General features: G+C 40.1%; 1 protein-coding gene across 3 annotated transcripts in view; it reads left to right on the forward strand.

Annotated features, from left to right (window-relative positions):
• The window catches only part of LOC143902529 (uncharacterized), a 183,706-nt gene that overhangs the window by 91,149 nt on the left and 77,315 nt on the right, over nucleotides 1-15,242 (forward strand). The window lies entirely within an intron of this gene.

Here is a 15,242-nt window from a genome sequence, read left to right on the forward strand (position 1 = left end):
TCCTCGATCCTCAATTGCGAATTCTATTGTCGGAGTTTACTTGCGTTTTATCTATACGTCCCTGCTCACGCGCACATTTGTCGCGAATCGTTTTTATCGACGCAAAAATTTGCGCGCTGCTGTGAAATATTAAACGGTATTGGTAATTAGATTTCGATTCTTTCTTGATTTTTTTTCAAGCTGAAAGACCAGTCGAAACATCGCTTCGATCTGTCCCGCGTTAGGATCTGCGTTAAGTGAAACGTAAAGTGGAAACTTTTCTTTTAAAAGAAATTTTCCAACAGTTATTTATTAATTAATCGCGCATTTGCGCGTTGATCGAAATACCGTATAATCGATCCGCAAGTTACTTCTGTGTCGTAATCCCGCTCGATGCCTGGTAACGCAAGTTTCCGCGTCTTCGAAACGGATCGATTTCACTGCGAATATATATACTTGACTCGCAACGATCCGTTAACATATCAACGATCTTCGGCCGCGCAAGCTGTCGAAAGTGCTCGGAATCGGATCGTGACGCGCGTCTGCGAAATGTCGGGGGTACCTATCTTATACGCGTCAATTATTTTACGAATTTACGGATTGGGTAATCAGCTGTTCCACTAGAGTAGGTACCGGGTATTCGTAACTAACCGACGACCGCGTTCTACGCGCGCGCGTATGTGTTTACGTAGGACAGGTCGAGGAGAAAAAACGCGCGCGCGCTTTTGTCCATTCGCTACGCGCACTCTCGCCTTCTTGTCGGTAATATTAAAATACGCCAAGAGAGTTGCGCTGGTGTTACGAACAAGGAAATCGCTACGATGCGAAACAGACGCTAGAGTTTGTCTATAATGATAATGTTACGTGAAATCAACGCATAGAATCATTTTTTAGTGAGACAGCGAATATTTTTACAGCGAATAAAGATAATTAAATTTATATAAACTTTATCGAATTAACAAGTTTCGAAAGGTATTCACAAATCTTTCGAACATATGTATAATAAATTTTATAATAATGTACGATACTTAATCTGAAATTTTTTGTTGCGGTTATACCAACGATAAGTTCTAGAAATGAAAAAGGCGCGATTATTTTGGTCTCGTTTTCCCAGGGTTTATTACCAGGATTCTCTTATATACGATTGAGCGTCTCGGTGTAATCTTATTTGGATGAGCTCTCTTTAATCGAACGAGACATCGCGATGTGCGTATCGCAACTTGATTATATAATTATTCCGTAACGTAACGCGTCGGTTTTTATATTTATACATATACGTAATTGATGAGTTTCGCGCAATTCACATAGGTCGGTTATGCGTTGCGATATTTTTTCTCTCCGTTGTCTTACGCGCGTTACGTCTCAACCGTTTGCTTTTGGAAGTAACGTAAATTACCTTTCGCGTGCCTTCTACTTTGAAAGTGGTACAGGTCGCAATTTTCGAAAACCACCGAAATTAAGTACGCGACGTGAGAGGATTGTTAAAGCGCAAAAACGGAACGCGAACGTACCGTAATTTGGGAACGATAAAAGAGGAGAATTCGCTGCGGGAATATTGCACGTCGCGCAGCGCGGCGCGGCGTCTTAAAATAAGTATTAACTTTTTGATTTTTTAAGACCATGTTTCGTGAATATAAACGTAATTTATTGGGGAATTCAGAGACTAAATGAAAAATATTACATACAGATGGAATGTCTAGGAATCTTAAAAAATGTAAGTACAAATTATTTCGAATATTTCCTCGTATAATATTTGAAAAATGTGGTACGCGCTGTTGTCGGAATAAACAACGGATATCTTATTCCGTTTTTGCATCGTCGCGTAAACACAGCGCGGATACGAATGAAAAAATGTTGGCCGCAGCTTTCGAACACGAGTTGGTATCTACCGTACCTGCGGATTGTTTGTTTACCGTCGCGCGAGGTTGTCGGCGGATCGACGAAGCCATCGATCACGCATTTGCTACGTAGAAATGCAGAATGCTTACGCGCGTTCGACTGTGATCGACCAATTTACGTTATTTGCACTGTTGCGACTGATTCGATAACTTTATACATTTACATAACACGAAGAGAAAACAATTATATTAGGGAATTAAAAAATGCGTGTGGACTTGTTGCATAAAAATAATATTAAATAACACATATGCGCGAACGAGAGCATTTGAATATATATATATATATATATATATATATATATAATTTATTTTAAAAACATTAAAACAATTTTTAAATTTAAATTTTTTTAAAGAAATGTGGATAGTATAACGTTTATAACAGAAAATACTTACTTTTTTATTTAAAATCTTTAGCCGCATTTTTTTTTGTCGAATAATTTCGCGGTTGACGCGGGGTTTGTTTAACCTTTCAATCTTATTTATTTTATTGCTTCACGACTGTGAACGTGTCTTTGGTGCGTCAAAGTACGAAAATCCGCCACCTGGCCTCGTTTGGCTTTCTGCTCGAAAAACGTGGAGACGAAAGCGTTAATTGTATACGAGCTACTCGCGAATCGATTTACGGCATTTAAGTACGCGACGTAAAATCGCGCGGTCCTCTCTCCGTCTATCGTCGCGCGACTTTCACGACGCGGCACGAATACGCTATATACTGACTCTTCGGCTGCCACCCTTTACCTCCTAACCTTGCTCGCGATCGAAGCCTCGAACGTTGAATACCCGTCGCACCGTAAAATCACCGGCTTTCACCGAGCGTAATACGACGACGTACTTACTTACGGACGTACCGCGAATCGCCAAACGTGTCTGGTAATTCGTGCGCAACGTGTGCGCGCCGGGCCCCGCGGTTGTATTGGATCCGCGCCTTCTCGACGAACGCGAAATCGCGTTACGTTGTCCGACACACACGTACGTACGCACAAATACATATCGTGATTAGGCTATAGAAACCGGATACCAGACTGACGACGACGAGCTATTAAAGTCGTGGAAGTGAAACGCGAACCGCGCCGTCATTAACCCATTGGATCTCGGGAATTTTATCCAAATATTCATAAAAGCGAAATAATCTGTCTAATAATTTGCCCGGTAGTAATTTGTTCGAGTAATTTACTCGAAAACCAATCTCGGTCGCGTGTTAAATGAGACGTCGCTGAAAACCTAATTTTCTTCTGTTAATCACGTAATAAGAGGCAAAGAAGACACATTTTCTTGAAATGACTTGAAATCTAAGCGCGGCGCTACAGCATTGCGTATATTGTGATCTTTCACAAAGGATATAATGAATAGAATATAATTTATCCAAATGAATATAACAATCAGATTGTTTCTCTCATATTTGTTTCACAACTCGACACTTTTCTCTATATAATCTATTTAATTCATAATTTATTTATAAAAAGTCAGGTTTAAAAATTCGAATGCGTGCTACACATTTTGCCTGCTTGAAATTTGTCGTTCTGTTGTTTTTTTTTGCCATTCAGCGCAATGTCCAGCTGAACATTGGTGCCACGGTGCACTCGTGACCGTGCACAAACTTGCATAGCGGTCTCTCAGGGGTTATTAAGCGTCGTCGTCGGTCGCGGCAGAGAGAGCGATGCAATTCGTAATTCGACGAACGTGCGTGGCTCTTTAACGACCTCGGTATCTCGGTATTTGAACGACGACCCACCAAGAAGCGCTTTGTACCACCTCTCCCCGCACGGCGCACATTCGCACACACGCGGCCGAAAGTGGCATTAAGGCCGCCACTAAAAGCGGATGTTGCCGAATGTTCGTAATTCGAGCGGCCCTTAACGACGACATTGCCCTACCCTGGGCAATGTTACGTTACGAACCTCCATCGCCATTTCAGTCGAGTCGCCCCTTCCTCGTTATATGTCCTTTTTTTCTACCCGTGGAAAGGTACGCGTGAGGCGCCATTAATTTCGCGATGAAATAAAAAAGAAACGGGATGCGGGATGCAGGACGAAATGCGTTGGCAACGTCGTTGAGACGATCCTCGGTCTGGTAGATTTTACCGTGATGCCGTAAGCGAGGCAAATCAAATGGACATGTTATTTGCAGGATATTTATCAAATTTATACGTAAAATTAGTGGACGACGATATTTAGTTTACCGACTATTTGAGACATGTATGATTTGCACGGAGGATCTCCTGTGTGGACACGTGTGTTCACCATAGAAAGGCATTATTAGGCAAATTATTGGTTACTGAAGGAAGTGAATAGAAACGTCTTCTACTTTCGGGCACACTTGTTTTTCTCCAACACGCTAATATTCCACTTAGCCTCAATTTCACTCTTGTAAAGAAGTAATGAAGTATTCGCCGCTCGCCGCTCAATCGGATCATTATCTCAATGTTCCTATTAACAATGCTTTTTTCATTACTGTAACCGATCATCTCTAATTGCATTAGTGTATCATTTTTTACTAGATTCTAATTGCATTAAACTTATGAACAAAAGAGAAGTAAAACTTTTCAGAACGTTTTTCTTGATCAAGTTTTTGTTGTCTGGAAAAAAAACTTAAAAACTTGTAGATAATAATTTATACGTATATCATTATTCAATCATAACGATCCTCAAATCTTCATTTGAGAAAAAAAATAAGGCACGCGTAGCTTTTGGAAACGCGAAGAAGGATGTAACGATCAACTTGCCATTAACGACCCGCCCTTCTCGGACGAGCCGCGAGAAACAGAGGAGAGGGAACGTTGTCCACCGCTTGCAACCTCATACGAGATAGGGATCTGTCGGTGTGCAGCTAGTTAAATTGCGGCACAGCGAGCGAGCGAGCGAGCGAGCGAGGAATCACGAGAGACACGAGGAAGTCCTGCGAGAGGAAGCGTTGCCTCGTGCTGCCTTGTTTCGGCGCGCGATAAGATCGGCGAGCGTGGGTGATGGAGCACAGTAGCCGAATCCCGAACGCTGAACATCGTCCGGCGAATTGTTGTCTTTCCTTTTTATTTATATTAACGCTCTCTTTTGTTCCCGTTTTGGTCGATCCGCTACGAGGTCCTTGAATGTTCGAGGTTCTTATGTATGCACCTAGCTTACGTTGAACTATGCTATTACAAAGGCTGAATGAGAGTGGAAAAGTCTGGTTTTTCCTGAAGCTCATAATTTGCATTTTTTTACCATTGTTTTTATTTAAATTAATAAATTATAAATGAACTAGAATTTTATTTACCTAGAATTTGAGCAAACGACTTTTGTACAAATTAGTATTATAAATCATACTCCATCATGACGAAAATTAACCCAGAAGAATGTAAAAATTAAAAAGACACATCTGGATATTTCGCGTGAGCGTTATGTACGCAAAGGATTAATCTCGTTTCGCGCGGACGTAAGCACCGTTCAACAGACGTGACTAAAAACCCATATCCGTCGAAAAGTGACTCTATAAGGGAGCTCCGTTGGCCCGAAGGTTTTCTACTGGTATACGGACTGTCCGCGGACATTCCGAAGCTCTGAATCAAGCCGCTATCGTCCAGTTCCTATGACCGGTAAGGAACGTGGATCTGACACCGATTGTAAATGTATGAGACGTCATCTCTGGCATCGTGGTAAAAAGAGCTGCTCTCCCGTTCGGAGATTTGACGACCACGATTACAAAGAATCCGTTAAAAAGGAACGTTACGCCTTTCTGTGTCGTGAGAGCCTCGTTCTATCGTAAAACGCTTGTTTCGTTCTTCTCGCACGATGCGTCATATCAATCTTTCTTTGCAAATGTAGGACATGTTTCATCTTCTCCATAAGACATTTACGAACGCGAATGCTCTGTGTGCTACAGCTTTTAGTTGCTTTTTTAAATAAATTTATATTCAATTATGTATATAACTCTTTAGGTTATCGATACTCGTTTTTATTTTAGAAACTTATTCTTAAATACCTGATTAACATAAAGCCTTTTTCTCTGTCTCTCTCTCTCTCTCTCTCCCCCCTCTCTCTCTCTCTCCCCCTCCCTCTCTCTCCCTCTCGTCTCGAGATATAAACGATTTAGTCGGATGCAATATGTTTTATAAATTGTTTTTTTTAATATGATGACATGATTTATATTTTTGTTTGCTCTAATCAAACACAGTTGATGATTAAGCTGTTCCGTTAAAAAAATTGGTAAAAAATTTGTGCACTTTTACGTGCATTCGTCACGAATGCCAAACGTCTATCTCGCTATAGCCTATAATACAAATCGAGCGTTGCTTTTTGGTATGTTAATGCGAGGGTTTAGGTGTCAGCGAGCAGTTTAGGTGTCCAGCGCGTGTCCATTAACAACGGCGGCGAGTAGACAGATCTCCATAACTCGTTGTAATAATTTAACGTCAGAACGGGGAATCTTCACGGCGCGGCGGAACAAATCTATGCGCGGGATTCCGGCGATTCGCGTGTCCACAGATGTCAGTTTCCCCCCTTCGGCCATTGTTCATCGCGACTGAAAGGATGGACGGGGCAGAAAAAATGCTAATTGTGAATATGAAAATCGCGGCAGGGGTGTCCACCGTATAAGCTCTCGTTCTTTACGAGGCATGTCCTGCGCGAAAGGCTCGTCTCGACTTTTTTTTCACGATCCCTTTTCAATCCTTGGAACGAAAGAGTTATGACACTCGCCGTCCTTGACATTCGCGATGCGTTTTGAGATTTCGAAGAAAATCATATTACTTGAAAAGAGAAAAGAGCACGGTAATTTTTTTATTTAATACGTGAAAAGCAAAAAATATCCGTTAAGAATATATTTTTTGACCATTAAAAATATTCCTTACGTTTAGGACAAGAAAAGGAGGACGTGTTAATTTTCATATTTATACATTTGTATTTTACATTACATTACTCTTCATTTTTATTCCGTCTTGTCTTAATTTCAAGTTTATTTTGCAAAAACCAATATGTCATGTTTATACAGACAAATTCGCGATCTTTTCACCGTCTCTTCTCAGGAATTTAAGGTGTTCAAATTCCGAATCAACACAACATCTTGTTGTTTTCATTTGAAGTCGCGCGACAGCGGATTTATTAAATCTTATTTACCGCGTGTTCCATATGCAGATCTTAAAACGATCCATTATAAAGCATTTCGTCCATGACATTCTTTTTGCTCTTTGTTGGATGAATTCCTCTTGCGCGTCCTTGATCCTTCCTAGAACGCGTTAGAGTCAGCTCTTCTCGCGAGAGAACGCGGATCGCGTATAGAGCGAAAGAAAAATAAAACAATAGAATTGCACAGAGAGACGAGACGCTAAATCGTCAGCAGGAAGTTTCGGCCTGGTCGATCGCTATCCTAGTTATTGCGGCACTCAAAGGTACTCGACACTACTGCAATTAACACCAAGCTTTACTATTATACGAGATCCATTCGCGATATATCTCACGGAATAATTTCGGAGTGCGTCGTCGGTACATGCATTGAATGCATTCGCGGTTTGACATTACATCGCGACTTTTTTCGCAAGTTGCTTGTTTATACTTAATTGCGTACGTTGTTTATCACCGAACCGGAATATTCCTCGAAAGACAGTTATGCAATTTGCACTCACTTGTAAGGCAAACACGTTGCACGGACGAGCATAATTTTTATCGTAACTCGTAACGATTCGCGTGACATACCGATCTTATGAATAAAATTGTGCGAATGCGTTGCGTCCAATTAATTATTGTTTGGTTGTGAACCTAGTAAAACGATTGAGAATGTCTTGTACTTGCAATATAGAATTTAGAACTTTAGGACTTGTAATTCAAATTTCTTAAGCGTCGAAAATTTTAAAGTTTAAAGATTTTCATTCTGTGATCCACAAGTTGTCTCTTCGAATATTTAAAAATATGAAAATGTGAAAACAATACAAGTAGGATATTCAAGACTCTTCTCTTCGTCATCAGACTTCAGAGTTCAATTATCATAATGCTGTAACAACAACGCTAAGATCCTCTCGCGAGATTCAACATGCCGATATTCATTTCCATCCGCATCGCCTGGGACGATTAATGCTTACGCAGATAACAAATATTTCTGCATCGCGCATCACTATGCGCGGTGCAATATGCGGTGTGCCACTCACGTGAGTCATAGATATCCGATTCAAAACTGTGTTTGTCTTCGAATCGTCTTATCAGTATACACGGCTCGACGTACTTATCTATAGACGTACCTGTCCATTCGAGCGGACCAATTGAGTAATTTCAGTGTAGATCGACCGTTTTACTTGAATTAATCGTGTTCGTTGTTTTTCTTTTTCTTTTTTGTTTTTTTTTGTTGCATTTGTAACGGAAATGCGACATATACGCGAGCAGGTTGTACGAGATTTGAACGATTATTACGTTCCGTCTCGAGGAAGTAAATGCCCTCCGTTGTCACTTGTCCGACTTCCTACTCCGTAGCTAGCTGTTAACTGTTGAGAAAATTCCGGCTTACGCTATCTTGGTCACGGTAATTGTGGTAATTAAATTTGTGGTGGTTTCTTGTTCTGTGACTTTAATTCCGCTCGCCACTGATATATTTGAAATCCGCGTATTTATGGGAGCATGGTAGGTTTCTTAACTAATTAACTAATTAAATTCTTAACCTTGTAGTGACAGTAACGAGTAAAATCTTACGAAATAACGAATTGAGGCTACATATGATGATATGATCTCGCAGCTAGATATGATTTGCAACATCGTAAACTAATGGACTTGAACAGTATATATTCTCTTTATTGCAGCGCGTTTCTTTCTCGTTTCGCAGAAATGCGACGCAATTTAGCACATCTCGCAGGTGTTAAATACAATAATTTTACATACACTTTCATGCAAATTTGATTTTTAACACGCCATTAGTAATCGTAAGGTCGAAAGATCGACACCGCAAACTTTCTATGTCAGCCGCGAAGTATCTCCCATACTCATTAATAATGTAACTTTCTCATTTTGGCTGCGATTGATGCACCTTGCACCTCACGCACCTGCTGAGAACTTATTGAATAGGACGAGAGAAATTTCTCGAGATAAACTAGCACTATAGCGCTATGATATTTTTTCCGAGACAGCCGCGTTTACACGATTTCGTAATATTTCCGTCACTTTACCGTTTAAATAAGCATTTCGATTTCTCTCGAAGTACATTTTGTTTGAACAAAGAGAAACTGATTTGACGAACCAGAGAAATTTTTCAGTACTCTACTTGTTTCATAGATTACTGGTTTATCGAGAACTCATTTCACAAAAATTGAAGTTGTAGCATCAAAAGTGACGTGAAACGAGACCTATGTTTTATATACAAGAATTATAAAATTAATTTTTAAAACATAGCTTGCAAATGAATTTTATACAAATTGTTGATCTTTCTTTTTCGTCTATCAAGTTTTACTATATGTATTATTTAAACACATATATTAATATTTATTTATTTCAACAAACTAACTTATCGTTCAAGCTCGACAATTTGACATACGAGTTTTTACAAATGCATTTTTGTTTTATGGCAAAAAGTACTTTTGTCCTAATTACACTCATCAGATTTAGTACGTTAGATAAGCTAAGTACACGCCACACCTCCGTTTTCTTGTTCTTAAATGAGATTCTTTCGGCATTTGGTCACTCGGGTTCAAACGCTACTTGACACGAAGCCCTTTACCTCATTTGCGCTTGTTTAGCTCATACTTTGATCTATTTAATTCAGTTTACTGAGTGTCCTTGTCGAGTGGCTTTCGAGCGATTTAAGTCCCGTCCGAGACCCAGCTTCTCTCGGGAGGCCTCATTAAAATACTTTCATTCTTCAGCCACGTCATATCCCTCGCGTTTACGATTACGACACGAATATACTTCTCGGCACGTATTTAAAACAGGTGAAATGAAGTGTTAAGTAGACCGAAATTGTTTTTAAGAGAAATATTTTTTTATTCTATCTGATGATGTTATCGTAATCGTAGAACGCCGACGTCATCGTTACGGAAGGAATATTTCCGCAATTATTTCAAAAGATATAAGTGCAACTAATTGGTATAATGCGATAAAAAAATCGTAATTTTCTTTGAAAATGATTGGCTTCCGTTTCTGCGTGATAATTTTTTATTGATGAATGCATCGCATCTCATGGGCGATAAAGATACATCTTCCATGACGAGGCAAGCGGTTTTCGTAATGGACGCGTAGTATGTAACAGTACTGTCGAGAAAACTGTACGTGGAGACTCTATTGACGCGAAACAATTCTACGATATAATGCGCCTCATCTCCCTCGCTAGCGCGACGCACGCTCCGTTAGGAGATGCAATATCATCGGGGGCTCCATTCTTTCGTTATGGAGAAGATAGATACGATCTTTTTCTCTTCGGGGGTTCTCTCATAATTCAATTCCGTGGTACTCCCACAGCTTTCGTGCGAAACTCGGCGGCGTCGTAATCGGGCCGCATTTTCTTTGATGCGTGCTTTATAATGCGTAATAGGAGCGCGATTGACGAGAAAGAAGGGGGATGAGGGGGGGGGATGAGGTATGGATAAGGAGATCGATCAGTGGGGCATGGATTGAGTATGCGGGCCAAATCGCGTATGCACCGAGCGCGTGGATCGAATAAGCGTACTTATACAATAACTTGGCTCGCTTATGTTGAAACTGGAACTGAAACTCGTGTAAGTGGTCGCGCCATAAGATTCGATAAAAAATCATCATTCTTTCTGTCGCGGTAATTGTACGAGATATTGTAACTTTATTTTCTTTTCCAATCGCATTTCTCTAAAATATTATTTATCAAGATACACATCATCGCGACGATAGAAAATAAGTATACATAAAATTTGCAATGACTTAATTTTTAGATTAATTACGATAACGGTAATGCACTAAGTATGTTTCTTTGAAAACCAAAAAAGGCATGTCGTTATCTTCTGAAGACTTTTCTCTTTATCATAACTAAATCTAGATACAAATGTTGTGTTTCAGAAGTACGTGTAACTGTATGATAAGAAAATACTGGAAATATTTTAACGCTATATCATAAAGATTGTTGTCGATTGCGTTCAAACTAAAAAGACTAATTGCGCATGACAATGGAATTATTTTTTATTTATTAATCAGCGAGGTTATTTTTAATAATTATATGGCTAATTGACGAGCGTGCTACTTCTATAAGCGGTTGTAACTTGTTTCTAAACAAGTTTTCGATAATTAACGAATGTTTTCTCGAAGCTGATGTTGATCGTGCTATTATTCCGAAAAGTATATATATATATATATATATATATATATATATATATAAACCGTTTTCGATATTTAATAAATAATCCACTATGGGTCATCGTTCCTCATCAGTCTAATGCAGCGGAAACGAGGTCTTGACAACGTCGACATTGAGTCACCCGCATTTCGCTTTTCTGTCCTTTGCGCATAATATCGCGACAACAGCGATGTCAAAGATCCTCGACCTCTTCCGAGAAAACGGGCGGTATAGCGGCCTACAAGGAAAAGTGGATGAAAACAAGGTGGCCTAGTGACTCGAGAGAAATCTCGATGACACCGTTATCTCCTAGCACATTCACAATAATTTCTCTCGACAATATATGATATACTTTCGTATAATATTACTCCATATATTTGTCCTCTTTTGAGAAAGTTTGTAGAAAATTTTACTAGATTTTCTGAAAATATTTTAGTACACATAATTCATATTGTAAAATTCTAATATGAATTTTAATATGGATAGTGTAATGCGTGGACGATGTCAATTTCAAAGGCAATTCTTTCTTGACTTTATTTTACATAGAATTTAATCAGAATGTAATGCGATTACATATCTTTTCGATATCACGTAAATGTTCTTTTTTGCCTTTGAAATAGAAGTCGTCGAGAGTAAAAGGCGAGAAAGATTCTCCATACACAAGCGTTGCACATTGCGTGTCGAGCGTGTCAATGCGAAATTGCCGGTTCGCCTCGGACGATCGTGTCGAGATAATTAACAATTATACATCGCGATCGTCATTCTCTCGTCGACGAACGGTCAGTCAGTCGTGAGTGTTTGACTCTCTCGTAAAACGCGATTTCAATTGATAAAGGCCGCCATAGCTGCCGGATAAATGCCTCGGATCGATATCTTACTTTTTGTTTCTCCCTTCTCAACTCTGACGGCAATTAATCAGTGTCAATATATTTCGATTTAAGTGTCTGGCGGTACATACCTAAGATTGTTACTTAATAATCTTATGTACCGGTTCTCGATTAATAATATGACTGGCTGGATGAGTTTTAATTTTTTTTTCCTATTTAAACATGAACGAGAAGAATTTTTTTGATTGTTTTACGCCTGAGTGGATGCGATGGTTTTCAAATTTATAATCGCACCCTAGCAGTTGGTAGTTGAATTAATTTAACGTTGCGAGATTGATTAATGATATTACATAAAAAATATTTCTTTTCGTTTGTTAATTAATCTTGGTTGTAACCATAATCACCTTCGAAAAATTCTGGGATTAAATCTAAAGTTAATACAGGAAGCATATGAAAGGAACTCTCGAGGATCGGTATGAAGATCGAGCGAGGCATGTTCGCGGTAACAAGCTGCGAAACCGATGGAAGACCGATATCTCTCGTTGTTTCATTAATCGCGACACGAGGCATTGTTTTCTTACTAGGAAACGTAAAAGTAGCGGTTCACGCTGCTCCCTCTCTTTCTCTCTCTTTCTTTCTCTCTCGACGCGACGATGCGATTTCAATCTGCTTACTAATACGTATCTCGCGCGATATGTTGTGAGAATCGACGCACATGCGCTCGCAAAAGGTGGGCAGCACGCTGCGTTCACCGGTTCATTCATTTTCAATATTTAATTATTCTCTTCCACGCGTAAAATGAGCCTCAAGGATACTTTCGTGCACAGTTATTGAATAAATCTTTTGGATTATACGGCTGACATTGCGGCGGAACGCAGGTCGCCAACCTTGAAGGGCATTTGCAATTCGCGTTCGCCTTTTACTTTTAAATAAGCGACCGTCGCGATCGTAAAGTATACGCATGTATTCATGATAGGTAGATTTGCGCTCTATCAATAATTCATAATAGGAAATATATAATATGTGAATTTATATTTCACATGTGTAATCCGGTAAAATAGCTTATCAATGCGAAAGTTACGACTTTAATAGGACGTTGCGTTATACACAGTGTTCTCATATGGTGCTGTGATACAGTTTTACAACTCTACAGCAGAGTGCTCGTATTAAATCCAGTTCATACGAGGAAATCTCTCTCGATACGCTATCGAGCCGCTAATAACGCCACTATGAAATAAATAGCATCGCGAATACCTAACTCATCCCGCTACTTAAACGTTAATAACACGATGTCGGTGCCCGCGCAGGAATTCCGGATGAATCCAGGCGTGCCTCTCGATGCGATTTTAGAGCGAGTGTTTTATTGGCCATTAGTTTGATTTGCGGTAAGTGCCTCGTTACGCAATGAATGCCATCGGTTTCTGCGTGCCACGCGAGCGGACGAACGAGCGTGTGCAGGACGAGAGCCGCGAGCGAACGAACGAGTCCGTGCCGATAAAGACGATCGATATCTCGATCCCGCGCGGTTACTTAAGAGCTGTATTAGTGTCGATCTTGTATTCCCCTTCTCCCCTTTGGTTCTAATACCAATATGAAATCAAGATCTTCGATCTCGTCGAATGATACATTTAATTTCGCAGACGCTAATCGACGTTGCAAAACGCGCCCAACTATCGAGTCTACCATATAAGCATTCGATCCTATGCGATCTGTTCTATCAAAAATTACTAATAGAAATTTATACAGTTGTATTTTTAAATACTATCATTGATTATTGTTTAATTTAATACTTTTATTAATGTTTTTTTTTTTTTAATTTGTATTACATTCGACCTTTTGCTCGAACGTTACTAATCGATACTACGCTCCTCCTTCTTTCGTCAATTCTCTGATGATGTTGGAATGCACAATTGCATCAAGACAAGACGATTTGTTCTCGCACGAGAAATTAGACACGCTTTCCGTCGTAGGACGCCGATCGCGGCTAAAGTGCCTCCGCTTCTTTCTTGCCGCCTGTCGGATAAGTATATACGCTCATTTGAGGCACACCCTGCGTCATATTACAAGCGCGTCGTTCCAAGCGTATGTCGAAATAGTCCGAGGATGATTCCTCGCCATTGTTTGCAAACACCTACGGGATATACCGCGAGAGTTGCTTTTACCCCCTGCGGTCCTCTCCGCCGCGGCAAGAACGCACGTGCTTTGGGTGCCGTCGATCTTCGTTTGGTAAGCTGGATTACTCGTTAGCATGTCACGGAATTGCGGCGCTATATGACGATAATCGAATATATTCTCGACACTCTGTTTAGCCAGAAATGTCTATCCGACGAACGTTACACGCCTTATAGGCATGCTATATAGGATTACAAAATTTGTATATGTTTATTCTGTTTATTCTTTATCATGGCGCTTAAGAGAAAGTTTTATGAGGATTTTATATTTGTTTTCATGATGGAAGTTTCTTTTGATTTTTGGTGGTAAATATTTAAAGACTTGAAAGCTTATATCTTCTCCACACAATCGGAAAGCTTCGCTTCTTTCAAAACCTTGTCAAATCTTAGAGGTCCATCAATAATAAGATGCCAATATATTTTCGCATTTTCCTTAAAAAAAAAAAATGGTACCAGCATATAATATTCTTTTCTTCTTTGTGATACGCGTGACGACGATCAAAGTTCACTATTTCGCGATCGAGATCGGACGTGTGCCTATCTTGCGAGCTAGGCGATTGGTAGGTTCTGAGGAACGTAACCCGCCAATAATAATGACCGTTATCGCCTTTATTGCATCGGACGCGCGCCCATATATCCTTCGCGCGTCCAATAATCCGTTTTGTACGTACGTGGGACGCGCGCGTGCATTCGCGCACGCGTCGAGTGTTGCATAGCGCGGCGATGCACCCACCCGCTGATTCTTCGCGAGCCGCCGCGCCGATCGATGATCCATCGATCGCGCGAACGATGCGCCGCGGGTAGCCCCAGCGCAATATCGCCGCCAGATACATCTCCGACATGTCTCTCGCGGCCAGTATCCGCGTATTCGCGATCGCGTTCCTCGTGCTTGTACTTACACGGCGCGCGGCGTCGCTCGCGCACATAATGCAAAACTCGCTTCGTGCCTTCTACCAAGGCGTTTTAGAAATTGTTCGCCTTCTTCTTTTATTTACGGACCAACTTGAATCAAATTTTTATTTATACTATAAACGTAACATTAATTATTTTTCGCGTTATAGATTATGGAAATTTAGAAATTTTTGCGAACTAATTTTTTAGATTTATGATATTTTATTTTT

Source organism: Temnothorax americanus, unplaced genomic scaffold, assembly GCF_048541705.1.
Source record: "Temnothorax americanus isolate GAGA-0224 unplaced genomic scaffold, ASM4854170v1 Scaffold4, whole genome shotgun sequence".
Lineage (NCBI taxonomy): Eukaryota > Metazoa > Arthropoda > Insecta > Hymenoptera > Formicidae > Temnothorax > Temnothorax americanus.